At 36.5% G+C, this 24168-nt stretch overlaps 1 protein-coding gene across 11 annotated transcripts in view; it reads left to right on the plus strand.

Moving 5' to 3' along the window:
* Window positions 1-24168, plus strand: part of CACNA1C (calcium voltage-gated channel subunit alpha1 C) — a 446749-nt gene that overhangs the window by 233238 nt on the left and 189343 nt on the right. For 9 of the 11 annotated variants that reach the window (XM_087968599.1, XM_087968607.1, XM_087968602.1 and 6 more), the window contains exons 2-3: window positions 22194-22333; window positions 23399-23538. The gene's annotated coding sequence lies outside the window, so the exon portion shown is untranslated. Of the gene's footprint in view, window positions 1-22193; window positions 22334-23398; window positions 23539-24168 lie in introns of those variants that run through there. The other 2 variants (XM_087968597.1, XM_087968596.1) reach the window with 1 other exon arrangement.

The following is a 24168-nucleotide window of genomic DNA, read 5'->3' on the forward strand; positions in this document are numbered from 1 at the left end:
TAACCTCACATATACCGGAAAATCCAAAAGTATCTTAAGAATTTCACTCTGTGTAGGTGGAAAGGTATCTCTGCTCCCCTCCTCTATCCCTTTGGAAGTTCTATTGCAGTTAGGATTCAATGTTATTGAAGAGGGCGAAATTGGTAACTTTCTTCTTCAACCGTTTGCTTGATGTGGTTTTGAACCATTTCACCCAGTGCTTAGTCTGTTTCCAGACGTCTTCTGCAAGCAGACAAGCAGATTTCAGGTGATCTCCCTCCCTCCCCCCTCACTTTCTTTCTTTTTTTCTTATCCTTCCTTTCTTTCTTTCTTTCTTTCTTTCTTTCTTTCTTTCTTTCTTTCTTTCTTTCTTTCTTTCTTCTTTCTTCTTTCTTTCTTTCTTTCTTCTTTCTTCTCTTTCTTTCTTTCTTTCTTTCTTTCTTTTCTTTTCTTTCTTTCTTTCTCTTCTTTCTTCTTCCTCATGTGGCTCTTTCATCCCTCTGCTGTAGCTCCCTGTCTCTCAAAATATGCACCACAACTGTCAATGTGCGACACCCACCGGCATGGGATTTATTGAGCTTTTCAAACCCCCAGTAGGCTAACCATGGATAAATCCAAGAAAAGAAAAGTTTCAGAAGAAAACAGAATCTTTAATTCAACTATATATGCTAGTTTTGTGGCCACTCAGGAAACAGTAGGCATGGGAAGAGTTTTGTGGCTCCCGGTGTTTTCTTTTCTGTAGCAAACAGGTCCAAATGGCTCTTTGAGTGTTTAAGGTTGCCAACCCCTGTTGTAGGGGGAAAACTGTCCTCTTCAAACTACATGTCACCTGAGATAATTGGTTTTCCCAATTATACATTTTCAAAGATCAAAATAAGATTAGATAAATCCTCTTTATAAGAGTCAGTTTGATGTAGTGTTAAGGTACCAGGCAAGAAAACAGGAGATTGTCCTGCCTTAGCCACAAAGTCATGTGGCCAGTAACTAACACTTGGGCAAGGAAAAATCTAAAAATGTTACCAAAGAAATTATCCAGGGATGTCTTCAGGGAGTCATCAGAAGTCAAGATTTCCACTTTCCCAAATCCTTCTTATACAGGTAGTTCTCAACTTATGACCTAATTTCTGTTGCTGAGTGAGGCAGTTGTTAAGTGAGTTGTGTCTCATTTTACGATGATTTTTGCCACAATTGTTAAGTGAATCACTGCCGTTGTTAAGTGAATCTGGCTTCCCCAGTAACTGCTTGTCAGAAGCCAGTGGAGAAGGTTACAAATGGTGATTCCATGATCCTGGCACAGTACAACTATCCTAAATACATGCCAATTGCCAAGCGTACCTGAATTTTGATTATGTGCCTGTGGGGATGATTTTTTTCAAATAGTAATAGCACTTAGACTTACATACCACTTGTCAACTCATAAAATATTTCTATGGTCTTTTTAGAGTTGCCAACAGAAAGGGAGGGGAAAGTGGTTTGAAAGAGCAGTGTGGAAGTCAAAAGTGCATTCCATAAATAGTTTTTCAAAGATAGAAACTATGTGACTGAAGTTTCTGCCACGCAAATATTTAACTGGAGAACATGATTGATGACTCTTGGCTATGGATGGGTTTCATTGGAGAATATGAATTATGATACACCCAGGGGGTGGGGGAAAACCAAGGTCAAGGGTGACAATGAAGTATGTGCCTCAGAGTCGGCTACACCCAGGCAGTGCTGGCATGTTAACTCCCAATAAATCCTTTTGAAGTTTTGGAAGCTCGAGACTCATGATTTATTGGGGGTAACTGCCAGAATCCTGACAGCACTTTGCAGTGCTTTACAGCATATTGTCCCCAACAAAACGGTCACTAAATGAATGTTTGTAAGTCAAGGATTTTTTTTTTGCTCTTTGAACAATGACAGAGAAGTAGATGAATCCAAAGAGTCTTTATTATCATTAATTTTATTTTTATAAAATTAGATTTAAAATGCAAATTGTACATTTGCAAATCTCCCATAGATCTGGGGATGAGTCTTTTGCATGCCTACTAATTGCAGATAGTTCTCAGCTACCATTCACTTAGCAACTATTTGAAGTTACAGAGGCACTGAAAAAGGTATCTGACAACTGGTCCTCACTCTTATAACCATTGTAGCATCCCCCCCATGGTCACATGATCAAAATTTGGCATAGGTTTAAGATGGTTGCAATGTCCCCAGGTCATGTGATTGCCATTTGTGGCCTTTCCAGCCAGCTTCTGACAAGCAAACTCATTGGAGGAAGCCAGGTTTGCTTAACAACTGTTTGATTCACTTAACAACCATGGCAAAAAAAAAAAAAGATCATCAAATCAGATGCAATTCAGCCACCTTGCTTAGCAATGGAAATTCTGGTCCTGATTTTGGTCATGAGTTGAGAAAAAAAAGCTCACCTTGGGTCATTTTCCCAGTTGTTTAACTAATCCCTAATGTTGTATCTGATTAAGAAGAAAACTAGCTGGAAATGATGTGGGATATATTTGTATAAGACTGGCAGGTAGAGGGGTTAAACATAAATGGTCAATTATCCACTAAGTCTCCTTTGCCAGCATTATTAGACAAACAAGAGGATTAGGAACCCAGGTTTACAATGCAACCTGCAATTTACCCTCTAGCATTTTTAAAGCAGATGCAGCCCTGGGATACTCCAAAGAAACAAGAAGTTAGCATACTCAATCAGTTGAGAGAAAATAGCTCCAAGGTATTCAGTTTGTTGTAGTACATGTTTTGACAGAGGTTAATTCCAGACAGTGCCTTGCCAATAATCATTCTTAAAACAGCTTACCTTTTATCACGTGCTAGTTTACTTATGACAAAAATTAAACATTTTAATGTGTACTAGCTTAAAATGTTTGGCTTTCTTGGGTATCTCAGATATATTTAACTGCTAAATGTGGACAAATGTAGACCAAAAATTAGAGCACTATAAGAAACTGAGGAAGGGAGGGTACTGGATTAGAACATATTACTATTACCTCCTTCTGGTATTATGGAAGCTGCCAACTGTTCTTCATATGAAAAGACTTCTAGATTGCCAGATTAACAATTTAGACAAGCCAAATTCTTAATCTGGGATGTCATTCGGTAAGAATAAGGAACTGCTAGATATGATCACAGAGTTGATCATATTTCTGCTTGTTTTAAGACTATTTTAGGTGTTTTCCCAATTGGCAATATCAGTTTATGTCAATATCAGTGCTTTAAATGATGTTGATAATAGTAGTATTTTGTTTAAAACATGATTAATAAGGATAAATTACTATTGCATACGGCAGTGTATAAAAACAAATCTTACTGTGTGCTGCCCAGAGTCTGTTTGTATTAAGGCAGCAGATAAATCTCACAAGCAAAATAAAATAATTACAAGTACAGCTGCAATTCAGCTGAATACTCTCATTTGCATAGGCATGCATAAAATGCTCTTCTAGTAAGCAAACAGTGGGATGCCAGGGAGAGATTGACAAGAGGAAAAGAAAGGGAAAACTGAAGGTGAAAACTGCAGTGCTACTCTTTCATTGTGGAGCCTTACTAATTGTTTAGCAATAGATATATACCTGAGCACATTATTTTACATAACTTGTTTATTCCATGACAGAATGATTGAGGAAATGGTTCTAAACATCATGAATTAAGGTCAGACAATGTTGTTCCATATCTGTGGTGCATCAGATTTAGTAGGTACCCATGAATATAAAGGATAGTCTCTTATTTTTGGAATATCATTGTCATATACAAGATGTGCATTTATTATTTCTGATGCAACGGCTCTTGACTGCCCCTTAGTTGTCAACATTCTAATCTGATCATTCTAGTTATGTGACATGGGTGAGCTTATTGTGTTAGAATTGCAAATATGTTGGTAAATGTGTTCCTAATAGAATGAGTCGCTTCTTCATTGGATATGATGAGTTGTCCTGCACATATACAATGGCACTGTATTATAGCACTGTATTTATTTTAAAAAATCAATTGGGAGAGATAAGAACCCAAACCACAGCAGCTTTATCTGTTTACGAGTGTCTATATACCACCGAGTTCCCACAACTCAAGGGGATTCACAATAATATGATTAAAACATCATAATGTAGCTAAGTGAACAAAATATGTGATATCAAAATATTCACATATGAGTGCAGAGATCATAGAAGCCCATTCATAAAAAATACAAAAAACACACCACCCAGTTAAACAAATGGCCATTCGTATAACACTGTCTTAATGGAATGTTGAAGATAGGGCAATCGTTTTCCAATATGGGTAGCTGGAAAGATGGTTTCTCCAGGGGCAGGAACACCACTGTCTCAAGGCTAATCAAACATCTTCTTTTCTCAAAAAAACCTCTCACTTCTCATACCTAGTTATTTGTACTTCTCCAATGGAGACAAGAGGGGAAGTCAACTCCACAGTTGGTGTTTATCCGAAAGAGCAGGGGTTGCCAAACTTTTGGACCTCAGGGACCACCAAACTCATAATTTTAAATCCCAGTGACCACTAAGTGGTTCTGTGGGTGTGGCCTAATTTGTGGGTGTGGCTTGGTGGTCATGTGATTGGCTGGGCATGGCTGAACCTTCAGTCCTAAGGGAAGTTTGGCTGTGCTTAAATGCAGAGCCGAAGATCTAAAGACTAGTTAGAAACAAGAAATCCAACCATTTCCTGCTTCCTAGCTAATCTAAATTTCCCGGCAGAGCAGAACACCTGATGCTCGGAAAAAGGAAAAATAGCAATTTAGCAGGCAAGTTTGCCGGGTAAGCAGTGAGTGGGCGGGGAAGGTTCCTGCGGGCCATGTGGGCGGCGCAGCCTTGTGCTTCTGCGCAGCCTGGATTAATTGCTTTGGGGGGGTGCTCTGGGAGTGAGATTTCTCTGTGGACCACCAAAAGTTTCTCGCGGCCTACCAGTGGGGCGTAGCCCACCAGTTGGAGACCACTGCTATAGAGAACCCTACCCATTTCATCAGCTTCTACATAATCCAAAGAACTCCAGATAAGATTGTAGTATATTATACCTAGTTATCACACTAGACTTTACCCATAAGGAATTTTGAGATCAGTGAAAATTGAACAAATGTCGTAAAGAGGCTTTATGAATGAGCACCTACAGATGCAATAAAAGCAAAGAAGCTTTTAAGTAACACGCTTCTTTAGAGTTTGCTGATGGACTGCTTCTCAATTTCTGGAAGCTCTTCCCTTACCTTGATTCCTTGACTTGCCATCACAATAGTAAGTCTTTCAAATGGAAAGGTGGCTTGACAGTTTTTCAGTTACTGGTCACTTTGGGATATATATATTTTTGTGCACAAACACATATCTAAAAGCAAGTTATGGAGGGGAGTCTAAGTAATTAATTTTGCATCCCTGTAGTATAAACTAGGGATGAAAGGATTTCTTATTGCTGCTGCAGGTCCCACAGGTATCTGCAGCGGGAAAGTCAAGGAAGTCCAAGTTTGTCAATCATAACTGTGTATTCAAATTCATGCCTGCATTTTTTATGTCTGTCATATAAGCAGTACAGCTGTGATCATGGCTGCCATCTTAACTTTTTTGGCCCTTCCCCTGCAGATACCGCTGGGATCTGCAGCAACGTCATGTGGGGAAGTGACTTTATTGCTTCTCAACACTCAGATGCCAGAGCAACAAAATCATTTGCAGAATTTCTTTGTCCAAGTAGTTGGAGCTCCATGATATCCTAACGTGCCTCACATGGTCTCAGATAGTATTGTTGGTCTAAAACCATAAAGAGCGCAGTGGACTCCAGTAGAGTATGAATTGCTAAGCTTAATTAAGAAGTATGATGGCCCAAAATGTGTCATGATGTACCTATTTATCATAATTGACTGCATCCACGAACCCAAGCATCTAAGCATGAGGAGTAACAACTTGTTAAACAAGGCAAATGAATCATGATGCACATCACAGTGATCTGTCAGATGTCACTGCCATATAAAAGCAGATTAGATTTTAAACAAATTTTTCAGGTTTTTTTAACTGATAAACAAAAGAAGACATGGCAGATCTTAAATGGGCTGAACATTGTTGTTCTAACCTTGCCAGTGTTTTGCTGGCTTTTCAAAACAGCAATTAATATAAAGAGTCTTTAGAGCATGTCTGGTTGTAATCTTTAATCTTTGGTTATTTAGCAAAAAAATAGAAATGTGGATTCATGTTTTAGCTTCTTTAAGAAAAATAATGAGCACCTCCTGAAAACCTGACAAGCTACATGTTAAATGTAGTTGCATGTGGTTGGTTATATCCTCTTTTTAAAAAGAACAAGGCCTGTTCTGCTAGAGAAAAACAAATTCCCAGCCTGAACATGTTGCAATAGGCATGCTGGACCTTAATACTAAATACCATACTAGGAACAATATATCCAGTATGTTTGTTTTGTTTTGTTTTGTTTTAATTAATACTGCAGCTTTGCAGGAGATGTTTCTAAAGATTATTTGAATTACAGCATGTGAAAAGGGTGTTTGTGATTTTCTAGTCATGACCTTGACAATGCTATAAATCAGGGGTGTTAAACTCGATTTCATTGAGGACTGCATCAAATTTGTGCTTGATCTGCGGGGGGGAGGGCCAGGGCCAGGGCGGGCATGGCCAGCTTGACGTCACTCATGTCAGGGGCGCCTGTGGCAGCTCAAGCGCTCCGCCAGTGAAAACCGGCTTCCGAGCTCCGTTTTTAGCTATGACAGCACTTATTTCTGCTCAACATTTCATTTTATACTATTAAATTGTTCATAAATTCAGCATTCCATACACATTTGTAGATCTGGTTTCAGTTGGTTTCAAGTAAAATAGTCAATATTATGTCAATGACAGATAATACTCAGCAATCAATACAAGCGTATTACCTGTGCTGTCATACTTGAAAAACAGACTTTGGCAGTTATTAAATAAATAGTGTTGGAAAAATTATTCCAGACTTCGTTGCTAAAGAATCTAGTTTATTCTTTTATCATCTCTATGCACAAAATATGTGTGTGAATCAATAGGCACTAATTCATACTTGAAATGGTTCTTGTTTCCACCAGATAAAGACTACTCTGAATTGAAAATGGAGCCTTTGTCAGTAGGCATTTCGTGTCCTTTCATTGATGTTCTTAACTTTTAAAAATTATTTCGTTTGGTTTAGTTTTGATGGAAGAACAATATGATAACAACAAATGGAAGCTCTTATTTGCTCCAAAATATGATACAGTAATGGGTAGAGGCAGATTTACTAAGAATTGGGCCATACCTGGGCATCACAGAGAGCATAATGACTGTCTCATTCTTCACAAACCAATAAATCTTCATAAAGATTTATTCTAGAAACTGGGGTCTATGGTGCAGCAAAAATGTGTTTTATTTAAGCAGGCTTGGTAGGTATAATACTTCAAAACATTATTCTTATGCCATATCCTTCCTTGACTTCATTTTGATCATATGCAGAACTCTAAATTTCTTTGTGACAAAAGGAAAGGCCTTTATTTACTACATTGACAATGCTTCCTGGATTTAAAAAAAATCTACTAAATCCTTCATTGGTTTAAAAAAAAACTGGACCTCATGTCTCCTTAGCAACAAAATGTGTTTGGAAGCAACCCAGTATCAACAAATCTGCCTCAGAATCTGTTTTATAGAGTTGATCCTATAAGTATCCCTTTCTGGCTCTGTATTACTAAAGATCAGTTGTATTCATCCTAATTTATGTTAACCACAAGTTAACATAATCACACCAAAAAGGATTGTTGATAACATTTAATCTAGAAATCCAGTATTTGTAACATCAAGTCCTTTTTCTTGGCTACCCTCTTAATTTCTTCCATTTACAAATTGCTCCTTGCCACAAAGTTCTTAAAATACATCTCACACAATTGAATAGCTGCTAAAATAAGTTGATATAATATTCTGTGGGAACATTTTGGGAAAATCTGGTGAAGAACACGGACGTTTAAATAAATGGAATTCATCTTGCACTCTTTTCCTCCGTCAACCACCCACTCACCCCAGGTTGAAGTAGTAAACGGCATTATGTTAGGTTATGTAGATGTTTTTATCCCCAACCTGTCTGAATGTGTTACATTTCTTCAATATTTTAATACATCTTTGATTCAACTCTGAGATCTAGTTTTGTGGCAAAATAATATCAGTCCATAACAATACACAGTTAATATTACTTCCGGTTTGCCAGGCTTCGGCGGCGGCAGGGATTCGCGATCCTGCACGATCCCTGTTGCGCTAGCCGTCTTGGTGCCTCCGATCCCGACGGGTCTGGAGGCTAAGGCTGCCCCGTAGAGGCAGCCGAAGACAGGGGGGATCCGGACAGGGGTTTGGGGTATCGCAGACCCCCTCCCCACCTGGCAAAACCCCCTTTTCTCAAGGCGGTGGAGCGGCGGTCTGTAATGGCCGCCTCAAAGAAGCCGGCAGCTGGACAAGACTGCGCAGGAGGAAGAAGGAGAAAGTTTTGAAGTGAAAGTTCTTTGGCTGTACCGGGACCTTAAAATACATCTAATATCCTGAAAACCACGATTTCTTGAACGATATTTTGTTTCCAGAGGGGATCTTTAAAGCAGCGAATTTGAAGTGCTGAAAGGGAAAGTTCACTCTCCTTCTCTACGGAATTAACAAATGGATATTGAGAAACCTGTCTTTTTATAGAAGGTAAAAATTTGAAGCCTTTTGTTACAAGTGGGAAGGGAGAGGACAAAAAAAAATTATATTAAGATGCTACTGGAGGAGATGCCTTGAAGACTTTGAGACTAGAAGTTAATTGCAATAAGGCTTTAAAATACAGACTGGGCTCTTTTTTAAATTGATATTACCCCAGGAAGAGAAAGTGTAAAGGGGAGAACTTTGTGCTCTGCTTGGACTGCTTGATGACTCTGGGACTTTGGAGAACCGTTTTAAGTTTTGAAACATCTTGGTTGTTTTAAGAAGAAGAAGGGGGGGGGAAGAAGATTTATAATGGCTTTATCTGTTGATGAACTAAGAAAGGAATATGGAAAAACAAAGAAAGAAGGCAAGGATGCCTTGGAAGCAGCTTTCCATTTTTTAGAAATGGCGCTTGCTATTTGTCAGCAAACACAAACACAACAACAGATGGAGGAAGCAGAAGAAGAAGAAGAAGAAGCCATCTTTAATGAATCCAAAAGCTTGTTTAAGAAAGAAAGGAGAAAGAGAGGAAGGAAAATGAAGGACTTAAGATCTAAAAAAACACCCAAGAGAGAGAAAAATAAGATGCAAAATCAACACAATGTTAGAAAGCAAAAGAAAAGAGGAATACAACAGAGAGGGGAAATTAAAAAGACGGAGGTTAGGAGGGGGGGGTTAAAAAGGCCAGGTGGGATAAGAAAGGAAGGGAAAAGGGAGAAAAAAGCCACAAAGGTATGAAACAAGATGGGAAAAAACAAAAAAATTTTAGGGACAAAGGGTAATGTATAATTTTCTAAAAAAAAGATTTTGCAAAGTACATAAGATAGTATTGTGTTATTTGTATTAGAAATAGAAAATTAGAATTTTATAAGATTGAATAAAAGATTAAAATATTAAACTGCTTAATAATGATAGATTTTAAGATTTAATAAAATATTAAAGGGAATGTTTAAAACAATTTAGTTTAACTATAGAGTTTAAATTGATTATTGTGTTGATGTTATTATAAATTTATTATTGCAGTGTTTGTTTTTGAAATAGATAATTGGAATGTTACAAGATTTAATATTTAATTATGTACTTAATTATCTTATAGATTTACTATTTTCTTTTTTAAAAAAAAATTATTTTTTTTAGTAGGTAGAATGTACTAAGCAAAATCAGATTGGGAAGTAGGTGTTATTATAAAAACCAATGTAGGGGAACGATAGAAGGGCATCATACTTCGATTAGCGATTTCAGGAGAAATATTTTTATTTATTTATTATAGGGAATGAGATAAATGGATAATTGGAAAAGAACGGACAAAAGATACAAATATAATGATTTAAATGATTTAAATTAAGATGAAATAATTAAAATAGAATTAAGAAGAGTGAAAAGCGGGGAGAAGTTATATAGAAGATATAGAATGGTAAACAAGATAGGTAATGGTATATAAGATGAGCATGAATCTAATTGAAGTCCGTATAAAGAGAGGTAATCTGGGGCCAAGTTACTTTCTATAAAGAAGTTTTATGTTTTTGTGTTTTGTGTGTTTATGTTTGTCTGAGAATTAATAAAACCTTGGAGGAATATTAGATGAGAATAATTGTAAACAAGTCAGAGGGAAATATGAATATGATGACTATAAAATGGATAAACATAGAAAAGAAATGTAATTGAATAAGAGTAAAGAGAAATAATGAGAAATTTGCTAAAAGATATTTATGAGTCCATATGGAAATGGGATAAATTAGAATTATGTTGTATAAAATAATGTTTTATTTGTCTTGTAAAAATTTATAATGGAAAGAGGTTTTATGTTTTCAATGTTCAATGATGTTTTGTTTGTCTTTAAAATTAATAAAATTTGTCTCAAACAATACACAGTTAATATCACCAATACAATGACATAACTTGAAGTTGAAGAAGTACAGGGCATTACAGTTGAAGAACAGTATTAACAAAATTAAGTGTATTAATTTTTTTTTTGAAAATTTTATTTGGGTTTTCACAAAAACAAAATACAAATAAAACATCTTTTTTGAAAATAGCATGGTCCCAGGTTATCACTTCTTCATACAGACACAAAACTCAATTTCATGCTCATTTTTATATTCTATTCCATATCTTATTACCATTTTATATTTTCTACTTAGTTTTTCCCCTCTTCTAATTTTCTCAAACTTTGTTTTAATTATTTCAATTCAAATCATTATATTTATACTTTTGTCTGTCCTGTTACAATTTCACATTATCTTTTCTTATTAAGCAAATTTTTCCCTGTAGTTACCAATTAGAGTATGACACCTTTATATCCTTTAATTTTATCCATTCAAGCTCTTATTTAAGCTTCAATGTATAGCTTTAAGATTATAGCATTCAATATAATACATAAATTCCAATCGAAATCTGCTTGGTACGTTCTTAAAATAGACACTATATTCTTAAAAAGAAAAAATTATATAATAAATATATAATATAATATAATATATATAATATAATATAATATAATATAATAAATATAATAAAAAAAGTAAAAGTCTGACTCACAGACGGACACAATACAGAAGCCTGATGATGGCAGATGAGATTCTGCTGAAACGTTGCTACAACTTTAAAAGCACAACTATAATGACGTGGGAAAATACCCGAACAAAGCTGAAGGCCATATATATATATATATATATATATATATATATATATATATATATATATATATATATATATATATATATATATATATATATATATATATATATAAACACATTCCATTCCAATTCAATTCTATCATTAATATGCATTGAAATCTTAACATCTTTAACATTTCTTTTCAATTGAATATCATACTTCCTTGGGAACACTTATACACTTTCCATAGTTAATTCTTTTTTTCCCTTATTTCTCACTTATATTTTTATAAATCATTACTAATAATTAAAAATGTTCCCTTTTAATTCTCTCAATCATTTTAATTCATTTATTTATTAACAAACATCCCACTGCGTTACAATAAATATTTTATCCATCATCATATTTTCTAAAGTTATTACTATTTGTAATATAACAAAGCTATCTTATGTACCTTTGCAGAATCCCTTTTACAATTAAATTTTCACCCATTATCTCTAAACAAACTTATGGTTATAATCCTTATATCTTTTCCCTGTTTCTCCATTTCTTGGTTCTGTCTTTTACAACTTCTTTTCCCTGCCTTCTTCCCCCTCTTCTTCTCCCTCCCCTTTTTACCCCCTCGTCTCTCTACTTCTAACTCTCTCATCTGTAATCGCCTCTTCTGTTGCTTTCTAATATTATACTTATCTTTCAAATTGTTCTTCTTTTTGGTTGTTTTTTCTAATCTTAAACCTTTCACTCTCTTTCCCCCCTTTCCTTGCCCCCCCCCACTTAAAATTACTTGATCATTAAAGATGGCTTCTTCTTTGTCCCAATCTTCTTGTTCTGCAAGCGTTTCTTGTTGCTTCTCATAGTTCCAGATCTCCATTTCTAAGAATTGAAACACAAAGCCAAAAGAACTACTCCCTTCTTGTGTGTCTTCTTTCCATTTTTTAAGTTCCATTTTCAGTTCTTCTAAGAGTGATACCATTTAAAAAACTTTTAAACAACCACCCAGTTAATTTTAGTCATCTAGATGCAAAAACCAAAAATCACCAAGTAATCCAAATAATCCAAGACTGTTTCTACTTGCTTTTTTCCACTTTCTCTTCCTGGGGTTCTATTATTTTGTTACCAAGTTTCCATTAAAATGTATCTTTGAGGAATCTTGTTAAAATTTCACTGTAAGTTCCTTTTAATTAAAGTTCCATTCCTTAATTCCAGGCAGTCTCCTCCATTTTTCCAGATCCTGCCCTTCTATTCTTTTTTTTTCTCCTTTCCAGCTTTTAAAAACTTTTAAATGTCCAGAAATCTTTATTATTCCTTTGACTTTTATTTTCAGCTTAAATGCCTATTAATGTCAAAGTGGATTTTTTTTTCAGTTTCTTGCGTAAGTCTCTTAGCTGTCAGTATAAGGAAGGAAGAAAAAAAAAACCTAATCCTTTCCCTTCTCTCTCTCCTTCGCAGCTTCAAAATCTTCTTTGGGAACAATGTTGTTAAGTTTAAATTCCAGGGTACCTTATTTGTTGATTTTGCTGTTTGACCCGGTCAACCAAAACTTTCTCTTCTTATCTTCCTCCTGCACATTCTTTTCCGGTCGAGTTCTTCTTTGTGGTGGCCATTTCTGACCACCGCTACAACCGCCTTCGGGAAAGGAAGTAATGGCCAGCTGGGGAGGAGAGATGCAGCTCTCCTCAACCCTGTAGGCAGTCTCCCCCCTCTTCACCACCTCTATGGGGTGGCTTAGCCCCGAAACCAGCCAGCTCGGGGCACTCCAGCAGCGAGCACGGATTGAAGCCTTGGAGAGACGAGGTTTCGGTCTGTCGCCGAAGAAGCTCAAACCGGAAGTCAAAATAATGGCAAAATAATATCAGTCCATAACAATACACAGTTAATATTACCAATACAATGACATAACTTGAAGTTGAAGAAGTACAGGGCATTACAGTTGAAGAACAGTATTAACAAAATTAAGTGTATTAATTTACTCATGAGTCATCATCAACATCATTTTAGTCATTGTCTACCCACTACAGGATGAAGGCCTCTTCCGCATCTTTCCAACCAATACGGTCCTGAACTTTCTTTTGCCAATTGGGCCCACAATACTTGCTGATGTCATAGATCCGTCTTGTTTTAGATCTCTTTCGTGTACGTTTTTTATCAAGGGAGGTCCATTCTATGACTGCCTTGGTCCACCTGCCATCTGTTCATCTTGCTATGTGCCAAGCCCATTTCTATTTCAATTCATTTCTCATGAATAATTCATTACTCATTAATCAATTACTCATGAGTATGCTGGAGTATTTTTTTTAAAACCAAATGTTGTGTAAACAGTATTCCTTCACTAGAAGGAAGAGGAAGGAAAAACAGGAAAAGTATAGTGACAAAGATTTCTAGGATTAGCTAGTAGTTTGTGAAGCTAAAATAATTTCCATTCAGTATGGGGTGAAATGGAATTATGAACAAAATCCATGCCATACTTTCTTTTAACATTTAGGGTAGTATAAGACTCCGTGTTATTCAAATGTAGCATGAATAAGATTGTAAGAAGATCTTTATGTTCAGAGAGAGAGAGTGGATGTATGTCTAAAAGAATTGTAAAATCAGCTAGAATTGAAAGTGGTACAAGGTAAATGTAAATTGTTTCTGAGCCAGGTTGTCTTAACTTACAGTCTGAGAAGAGAGTGGGGCTTGAATACTGCTGGATCCACCCATCCCCCATTCACTGGATTGTGATGGCTCAAAGGAGGAACAAAACATTCTAGAATTCTCCAAAATGTTCCTTCCCAGAACATTTAGCTTTGCAGATTTCTACTTGGTGATTTCATGGACCACTCAGACAAATTTTTTGGCAATAGCGTCGTGTTTATCATCAACCAATCAAATTCTCAACCTAGCATACAGCATTGATATTCCCTAAAGGTCTTCCAAGGAAGGATTAACCAGGCCAGACTCTGATTAGCTTCCAAATCTGCCAAGACAAATTGTAAGATTCCAAATGCTGCAGCATTTTATTTTGGTATACTGTGTCACATGTGGTTTGCCACATTTGGTGGGGTTTATCGGTTCATCCTGAATATTGTAATAAATATTTCATAGGAGTTTTTTTCCCCTATGGTTGCTATTAACTACATAAGGAGAAAAATGGGGAGGAGGGAATCCTAACATAGCTTTGGTAATATTGGTTAGAAAAGTTGAATTAGATAAGTCTTTTAGTATAGCATCCAGGGGTACAGGCTGAATCTGAGCTTCTCTGCTCAGGAAGTTTGATTGCCTTGGAAAATGTTATAAACATTAAAAACAGGATAAAAAGAGACATACATTACTTAGAACTAGAAAAGTGGAATGCTGAATTGTGTGTGTTAACTTAATCATCCAACTATTTTATAGGCGTATAATTGCCATACATCACAACTGCACATTTTCAGTTTATTTTAAGATGATATCTCAGAAGTAAGTGCATCTTAAATGCTAACAAACATATTCAACTAGATTGCCAGCTTTTAAAAAGCCATTATTAATATGTGGGCGATTGGTGATAGATCTCGTGCTTTTGTACTCATTCCTAGAAATACTGTAGACATTTATTATGCATCATGTATACTATCACTTCAGAGATTTAAGTAGAAACATTTATACAAATGGTGAAAATGGATTTTTCTTAGTCATTGACAATTTAGCATGTGAATATGATTGGGTGAACTATCTGGATAGATCAGAGCCTTATTCCATTAATTTGTATTTTGCTGCTAAGGAAAAAGTTTGGTGAGCCTGTTTGGTTTAATGGTTAAAGCACCAGGCTAGAAAGCAGGAGACTCTGAGTTCAAGTCCTGCCTTAGCCATGAAAGCCAGCGGGGGTGATTTGGGGCCAGTCATTCACTCTTAGTCCAATCCATCTCACAGAGTTGCTGTTGTGGTGAAAAAATAGGAGGAGGAAGGAGTAATAGATATGTTTGCTCCCTTGAGTTGTTTGCAAAAATAATAAACAAATACACAAACTTAATCTTAGAAGTACATCTGAAGATGAGGTAATGTTCTTCAATCTCCTTTTATTCCATCTGAGGAAAGTATTGTCTACAGAAAAATACACAATCCAGAGATAAGTTTAGAATTGTAGTTTGGAACATGGAGGGTGATATGACAGCTTCTCATTGGCAAGCAGGAAATTTAACAGAGCCAGAGATACTATATAATATTATGCTTCTAAATATAGAGGATAAATTGATAGGTGTGAATGTTAAATATATGACTTAATCTGCCATTTGGGCAGTTCTTATTTTCTTTCCTGGACACTGACATGTTGCATTATATAATCCAGGTAGTCTTTGACTTACAATCCTTTGTTCAATGACCGTTCGAAGTTGCAGCAGCATTTTAAAAAAGTGACTTAAGACTGTGTTTCACACTTATGACTATTGCAGCATCCCCTGGTCACATGATCACAATTTGGACACTTGGCACCTTTGCAGTGCCCCCTGGTCCCAGGATCATGTGATCCAGTGGTGGGATTTAATTTTTTTTACTACCGGTTCTGTGGGCATGGCTTGGTGGGGAAGGTTACTGCAAAATCTCCATTCCCTCCCCACCTCACTAACCTGCTTTCCAGCTCCGTTCTCCTGTGCAGGGCAACAAAAGAAGACCCAGACGATCAGCTGGGACTCAGGAGGCAGACAATACATGGGGGCGGGGCCAGTCAGAGGCAGTATTTGCTGGTTCTTTGAACTACTCAAAATTTCTGCTACCGGTTCTCCAGAACTGGTCAAAACCTGCTGAATTACCACCTCTGATGTGATCCCCTTTTGAAACTTTCTGACAAGCATAGTCAATGGGGAAGTCAGATTCATTTAACAACCATGTTACTAACTGAACAACTGCAGTGCTTCACTTAACAGCTTGGTCAAGAAAGGTCTTCAAACAGGGCAAACTCACAACAAATGTCTTGCTTAGCAATGGAAATGTTGGGCTCAATTGTGATCGTAAATCAAGGAGTACTGTATTTTACTACATGCCTTCAGTTCATACGGAATGACAATCAAGTCCCCAAGTCCTGATCAGCATCCTAGCATGGAACACATTCTTGAGCCTTCCGCGAAACAATGATTTATCACATGAAATAAATTAACAAATGAACTCAACAAAATGTCTTCAATGAGTGTTCAACTATTATTAAAGAGAGCAAGACAAAAATAATGTAAATATTGAAGATAAATGGGGAAACTTTCAAATGTAGAAAGAATGAAAGATAGCCTGAGGACTCAGTTGGTATTCTACTACCCGTATATTGGAAATAGTAGAACTATAATTCTGGAGTGAATGATAGGAGCTTGTGGAAAGAACAAAGCCTAACATAAAAAGCAGTGTAAGGCATTTGTCCAACATAATTGAAGACTATCTCAGGTTGGTGATTGTTTTTTTTTAATCAACTATATTTCAGTGACAATATCTGGAAGGAATTTGCTGGCTAGGGTGTATCTTTGACAGGGCAAGAGAGGAAGTACAGATTTTACCTGCTTCCTTGCAGAGAAAGATGAAGTACGATTGAGATAGTGCAGATAATAAGCATATTCTCTCTGTGTTTACAGGCTTTAAATCATTTCCCTGAAACACCATGTAATGTTAATTACAATATAGTCCTGAAAATGGAACTGCCATTCAGAGTTTTCCATTGCAAAGTTATAGGTTATAAAAGAAGCTTTATATTCTGACATTAACAAGTACAAATGATTGTTTAATATAAAATCCAGATGGACAGTATACAAATGCTCTGTCCTTATTTTAGATCCTATCTAGCAGTTTTGTAGAGTTCACATCTCAAAATATTGAGGTAGCATCTCTGCAGACACATCATATACACATAGACCTCCAGACATATAGACTTTCACCCCACAAAAGAAGAAGGGTTTAGAGAACTGCCCAAGATCTTGGTACCTCAATTTTCCTATCTCAACTTCCTGAAATAATTATGGTTCCTTGAACTGATAAGTTAAACATCTGAATTTCAAATTAGGCTTTGATCTGCAAACCACAACTGACTAACATATACCTTGATGCATCTCTCCTTAATCTATCTGTAAACTGGGAATAGATACTCACTTACTAGTAGCCAATCACAAAATCCAAATAATTTGAAAACTGTACTGCAACTTGAAAAACTCTTAGTAATACAAATTGTGAGCTTTTTTAAAGTTTTTATTAAGGGCCATGATCTTGGCTTGACATTTGATTGCAGTGAAACTTTGCTGTATTTTGAGGTTGATATCATATAGTTTGGTTATGGACAACAGCGTGATAAGCAAGCAGCCAGCTGTTCTCCTGTAAGCAGCTGTCTTATTTCTCCCTGAGGCTATTAAGAATTAAGAGCATATGTAAATGGCAGCTTCTTTAATGACTACAGCAGATAGATTTGGAAACATCTGCTTTGCACCTCTCAGCAAGGTTTTGTCCTTAATGTTATGGATTCTTCCTTGGTTTCACTGTATTTTTCTGAAATAGGATCACCAGGTATCCTAGAATTAATTGCCATGGCAGTGCTACTTTCGAGGGAATGTTCCTGTGCTCACACATCCAAACAGGAAGCTACCCTATTTCCAGGAACCTGTCCTGGCTGGCTGGCAATCACCAGAAGCAACTGATCATTGTTTATGGTCCCATGTGAATATATGAATAGGGCAATCATATCCTAGCTTCAAAAGTTCAAATGACTGCTGATTGATAGATAGATAGGGGGGAGAGAGAGAGAGAGAGAGAGAGAGAGAGAGAGAGAGAGAGAGAGAGAGAGAGAGAGAGAATAAATTCTTTATTGGTCAAGTGTGATTGGACACACAATAAATTTGTCTTGGTGCAAATGCTCTCTGTATAGATAAAAGAAAAGATACATTAGTCAAGAATCATAAGGTACAACACAATAATAGTCATAGGGTACAATAAGCAATCAAATCATACTAGGAAACAGTCCATATAAATTGTAAGGATACAAGTGACAAAGTTACAGTCATACAGTCATAAGTGGGAGGAGATGGGTGAAAGGAAGGACGAGAGGAGTAATAGTAACAGTCATGCAGACTTTGTAAATAGGTGGACAGTGTTGAGGGAATTATTTGTTTTTGGGGTTTTTTGGTTTTTGAAAATTTTATTTGGGTTTTCACAAAAAAACAAACATAATACAAATAAAACATCTTTTTTTGAAAATAGCATGGTCCCAGGTTATCATTTCTTCATACAGACACAAACTCAATTTCATGCTCATTTTTGTGTTCTATTCCATATCTTATTACTGTTTTACATTTTCTACAGTTTTTCCCCTCTTTTAATTTTCTCCACTTTATTTTGATTATCTCATCTCAATTCAAATCATTTTATTTATACTTTTGTCTGTCCTGTTGCAATTTCATATTATCTTTTCTCATTAAACAAATTTTCCCCTGTAGTTACTAATTGGAGTATGACACCTTTATATCTTTTAATTTTATCCATTCAACTCTTATTTAAGCTTCAATGTATACCTTTAAGATTATAACATTCAATATAATACATAACTTCTAATCGAATTCTGCTTGGTACATTCTTAAAATACACTATTCTTAAAAAAAGATTATATGTATATGTAAATAAAGCACTCATTCCATTCCAATTCAGTTTTATCATTAATATTCATTAAAATCTTAACATCTTTAACATTTCTTTTCAGTTAAATATCATACTTCCTTGGGAACACTTATAAACTTTCCATAATTACTTCTTTTCCCCCCCCGTATTTCTCTTCACTTATATTTTATAAATCATTAATAATAATTAAAATGTTCCCATCCTTTCCTAATTTAATTCTCTCATTCACTTTATTTCATTTATTTATTAACAAACATTCCACTAGATTATGATAAATATTTTATCCATCATTTTAATCATATTTTCTAAAATTATTTCTATTTGTAATATAACAATACTATCTTATGTACCTTTGCAGAATCCCTTTTACAACTAAATTTTCACCCATTATCTCTAAACAGGCTTATACTTTCAATTCTTATACCTTTTCCCTGTTTCTCTATATCTTGCTTCTGTCCTTTATAACTTCTTTTCCTTTCCTTCTTCCCCCTCTTCTTCTCCCTCCCCTTTTTACCTCCTTGTCTCTCTACTTCTAATTTTCTCTTCTGCAATCCCCTCTTCTGTTGCTTTCTAATATTATACTTATTTTTCAAACTATTCTTCTTTTTTTGGTTGTTTTTTCAAATCTTAAACTTTTCATTCTCTTTCCCCCTTTCCTCCCCCCCCCACATAAAATTACTTGATCATTAAAGATGGCTTCTTCTTTGTCCCAATCTTCTTGTTCTGAAAGCGTTTCTTGTTGTTTCTCATAGTTTCAGATCTCCATTTCTAAGAATTGAAATACGAAGTCAAAAGAACCTCTCTCTTCTTGTGCATCTTCTTTGTACTTTTTAAGTTCCATTTTCAGTTCTTCTAAAAGTGGTGCCATTTTAAACACTTTTAAACAGCCCCCCGATTGATTTTAGTCATTTAAATGCAATAACCAAAAGTCCAAAGATCACCAAGTAATCCAAATAATCCAAAGCTGTTTCTTCTTGCTTCTTTTTTCCACTTTCTCTTCCTGGGGTTCTATTATTTTGTTGCCAAGTTTCAGTTAAAATGTATCTTTTAGGAATCTTGTTGAGGTTTCACTGTAAATTCCTTTTAGTTCCAGGCAGTCTCCTCCATTTTTCCAGATCCTGCCCTTTTATTCTTTTTCTCTCCTTTCCTGCTTTTAAAAGCTTTTAAGTATCCAGAAAACTTTATTATCCCTTTGACATTTTATTTTCAGCTTAAATGCCTATTGATGTCAAAGTTGATTTTTTTTCTCCCATGAGCTGTTCAGAGCATCCAGAAGTGGGAGGTGCTTCAGTCTCTTCTGGAAAGGCTGGGCTTAAAACTCCAGGACGCTCCTCCTCCTCCACAGGACACCTCCCCAGCGTCCCCCCTGTTTTAGCTCAGCCTTCGTGGTAAGAGGTTGTGCACTCCCTGACTGGAACGGTTTTCTGATTCAGCTAGTCAAAATTCAGGTTTGCTCTTGGGTTAATTCGGCTTGTAAATTTTTCCCCAATTAATTTGGCGATTTCAAGGCTTGTGGCTCTATTAGGTCATCCCCCCATTCAGTTTGAGAGCAGTTCTTTGTGGCTGGCGGAGCCTGCCACTCTGCAGGCAGCCTGAGACGGCCGCTTCAGGCAATTAGATTATCTAATCCCCCGATCGTCTTATCTCTGCGATCTTGGCAGAGCGCTTGCAGCCGCGGCTCACTTCTCCTTGCCGTTTCGACTGACAGGATCATTTATCTGACAATTTAGAGAGTCAGCAGCAGCGGCTCGTTAAACTGCTCAGGCAATTAACACCGGAGATTCTGCCTTCCCGCCATTTTCAACGGCTCGCTTCAAGTTCGTGCCTAAATATCACAGGCGCCATTCCCCGCTGGTTTCCCTTCTTGGGGACCGGGGCAGGTACCTTCGCACTCCGCTTCCCTGGCATTATTTCTCTTTTATCTTGCTGGCGTTGGATAAGCAGGCTAGTCCTTAAACAGCAATTTTTTTCTTTTTGCAATTGCTTTTGTATCATTACATTGGAGTGAAGCCGCAAGTGCCATTTCAAACAGCGGGACGTTTTTGACAGGAAAGGATCCATCCAGGCCCTGTATAGCTGGTTTCCCTTGTTGGGGACCAGGGATCCAGAATAGTTCTTGCTTGGAGCGCTTGGGGGTTTCCCTTGTTGGGGATCCTTAGATACTGTTTCCCATATACACAGTTTTACATGTAGATATAGGCATGTATATGTGTATATGTCTGTGTGTGTGTGTGTGTGTGTGTGTGTGTGTGTGTGTGTGTATGTATATGTATATGTATATGTATATGTATATGTATATGTATATATATATATATATATATATATATATATATATATATATATGTATATATATTAATTATTTGGCTTTGTTCGGGTATTTTCCCACATCATTATAGTTGTGCTTTTAAAGTTGTAGCGATGTTTCGGCAGAATCTCATCTGCCATCATCAGGAAAAAAGTTTTGATACGTTACATGATGCTGCCATGATGATGCAAGTTTGACACCCCTGTCCTGGAGATTGGGAGATTATTATTATTTTTTTGCATTTCCTGACTGATAAAGGAGTTTGTAGCATTTTGGTCCATTAACCTGATTTCACCTGAAGTCATTTTGCACCCAAAGTGAAAGCACATTGTAGAAGAAGCATTAGATAATATGTACCACTCTCTGAATATATGTGTGTATGTGTGTGAGGTACAATTTACAATTGTACAGAGAGAAAAGATAACATGGTGCATTTATGCCCTGTTTCCCCCCTCCCACCTGGGTGTGTCATAAATCACATTCTCCAACCAGAGCATTTTCATGACTGGTGTGTCATAGATCACGTTCTCCAACCGAGAACTTTCACAGGCTCTAGAGACCACACCCCTCCAACTGGATGGATGACAGTGATGATTATCAATGTACTTCTAAATTATTTCTCTCTTCTTTCTCTCTCAAAGTAGATACCCAGGGCATTATTTCATGAATTTTGACCATGATGTACATATGATGCTTTTGTTTCACTGTGCAAATTTAAATTTGAAAATTAACCAAATTAAAATAACTGTATTTTGACTTTAATGTTGTTTCATTGTAACTGGCTCCATTGATTATAGTAATGAAAGTCAAATATTTGTGGAAGGCATTGGATTGGGAAGTATTGCCATGATCTAGATAGCCAAAATCCTACAGAGTATACAGTTATGTCTAAATTATTTGACTTGCATTTAGCAAGAATAGCAAGAAATGACAGTCCTGTCAAGAAGAGAATTGTTTTGACTTGGAAATGGAGTCCTCTCTTTCTCCTATGATGTAATATTTCCTGTAATTCTCCAAAGTTAACCACCATGTTCCATGTTTTCTTTTTCTTTTCACTGCAGGAACGAGTGGAATATCTCTTTCTCATAATTTTTACAGTGGAAGCATTTTTAAAAGTAATAGCATATGGACTTCTCTTTCATCCTAATGCTTACCTCCGGAATGGCTGGAATTTACTAGATTTTATAATTGTGGTAGTAGGGTGAGTATCTATCTTTCAATCTTTAGGAAATAGTTCCTGTTGTTTTATTTCAACAAAATTTCACAGAGATATTTGAAAATTTATATTATATTACTATGATAAATACATAGATAAAATAGTACTTCTTCCTGCCTACTCATCCCTACCGTTGCCTTTTGTAAAAGATTCTATGTTTTAAAAGATAGCTATCATATGGATGCGTAGTATTTGAAGTATTTCAGATGCAGAGGTGCATTTAGTATGCAACATCAGAATCCCATACATCATCATTAAAGATAAGCATATTTGGAGTATTCATATTCCACACCACCCTGTGGAACATCATTCCTGCCAATGTGAGGTTGGCCCCTGGGAGTTGAAGCTCATATAGAGTATTTTAAAATTGCCAAAGTTGAGAAACATTGCCTTACAACAGAAGTCTTCAAACTTGACAGCTTTAAGACTTGTGGACTTCAACTCCCAGAACTCCTCCTCCAGTCATATTAGCTCAGGAATTCTGGGAATTGAAGTCCACAAGTCTTAAACTTGCCAAGTTTGAAGACCTTTGCTTTACAATATAGAAAGGGTACAGATTGCAGCCATGCGTGTGCAGTGTGCAGTATGTACATTGATTAATGTATTTGTAGGGTCTCCATCTCAGGCCTTCATCTTTCTGAGGTCGATAAAATGAGGACCCAGATTGTTGGGGGCAACATGCTGATTCTGTAAACTACTTAAAGAGTGCTCTAAAGCACTATGAAGCGATATATAAGTCTAAGTGCTATTGCTATTAGATCGATTCTGTTAAATCTGACATTGATTCTTCTAAACCTTTTTAGAAACTGCAAAGTATGTCTGGGAATTTATGTTATGGCTGTCAACTAATATATTTCTAATGGCACATGTACATTTTGTCTATATCATCATTGTATATATCATAAAGGAATATGGATGCTTGTTCTGTTTGATCTCCTTAACCAGGATTTTCTGCATTATATAAAGTACCTTGATTGCTTCTTTCTCCATACTGTACACTAACCATTTTATTTTGTTTTGTTTTGTTATTCATTCCTTTCCCTTCCACAGGCTTTTTAGTGCAATTTTAGAACAAGCAACCAAAGCAGATGGGGTAAATTCACTGGGAGGTAAAGGTGCCGGATTTGATGTTAAAGCACTTAGAGCTTTCCGTGTACTGCGCCCTTTACGGCTGGTATCTGGAGTTCCTAGTAAGTAACCAAGTCATGTTGTTGTTGTTGTTGTTGTTCATTTTAGGGTTAGATGATCAGATAATCAGAGTTGGAAGGGACCGTATAGGTCATCTAGTCCAACCCCCCCATCCAAGCGGAAGACCCTACACCATTTCTGACAGATGGCAGTCCAATCTCTTCTTGAAAGTCTCAAGTGATGGCGCTCCCACAACTTCCGAGGGCAAGCTGTTCCATTGGTTGATTGTTCTCACTGTCAGAAAGTTTCTCCTTATTTCCAGGTTAAATCTCTCCTTGTTCAGTTTCCATCCATTATTCCTTGTCTGGCCTACAAGCGCTTTAGAAAATAGCTTGACCCCTTCCTCACTGTGGCAGCCCTTCAAATATTGGAAGACTGCTATCATGTCTCCCCTGGTCCTTCTCTTCACTAGACTAGCCATGCCCAGTTCCTGCAACCATTCTTCATACGCCTTAGTCTCCAGTCCCCTAATCAACCTGGTTGCTCTTCTCTGTGCTTTTTCTAGAGTCTCAACATCTTTTTTATAGTGTGGTGAAAAAAACTGGATGCAGTACTCTAGGTGTGGTCCTATTAAGGCTTTATAGAGTGGTATTAGTACCTCACTTGATCTCGATTGTATCCCTCTGTTAATG

The sequence above is a fragment of the Notechis scutatus genome, chromosome 6 (assembly GCF_049901735.1).
Source record: "Notechis scutatus isolate UNSWTSFEM ecotype Mainland chromosome 6, rNotScu1.2, whole genome shotgun sequence".
Taxonomy (NCBI): domain Eukaryota; kingdom Metazoa; phylum Chordata; class Lepidosauria; order Squamata; family Elapidae; genus Notechis; species Notechis scutatus.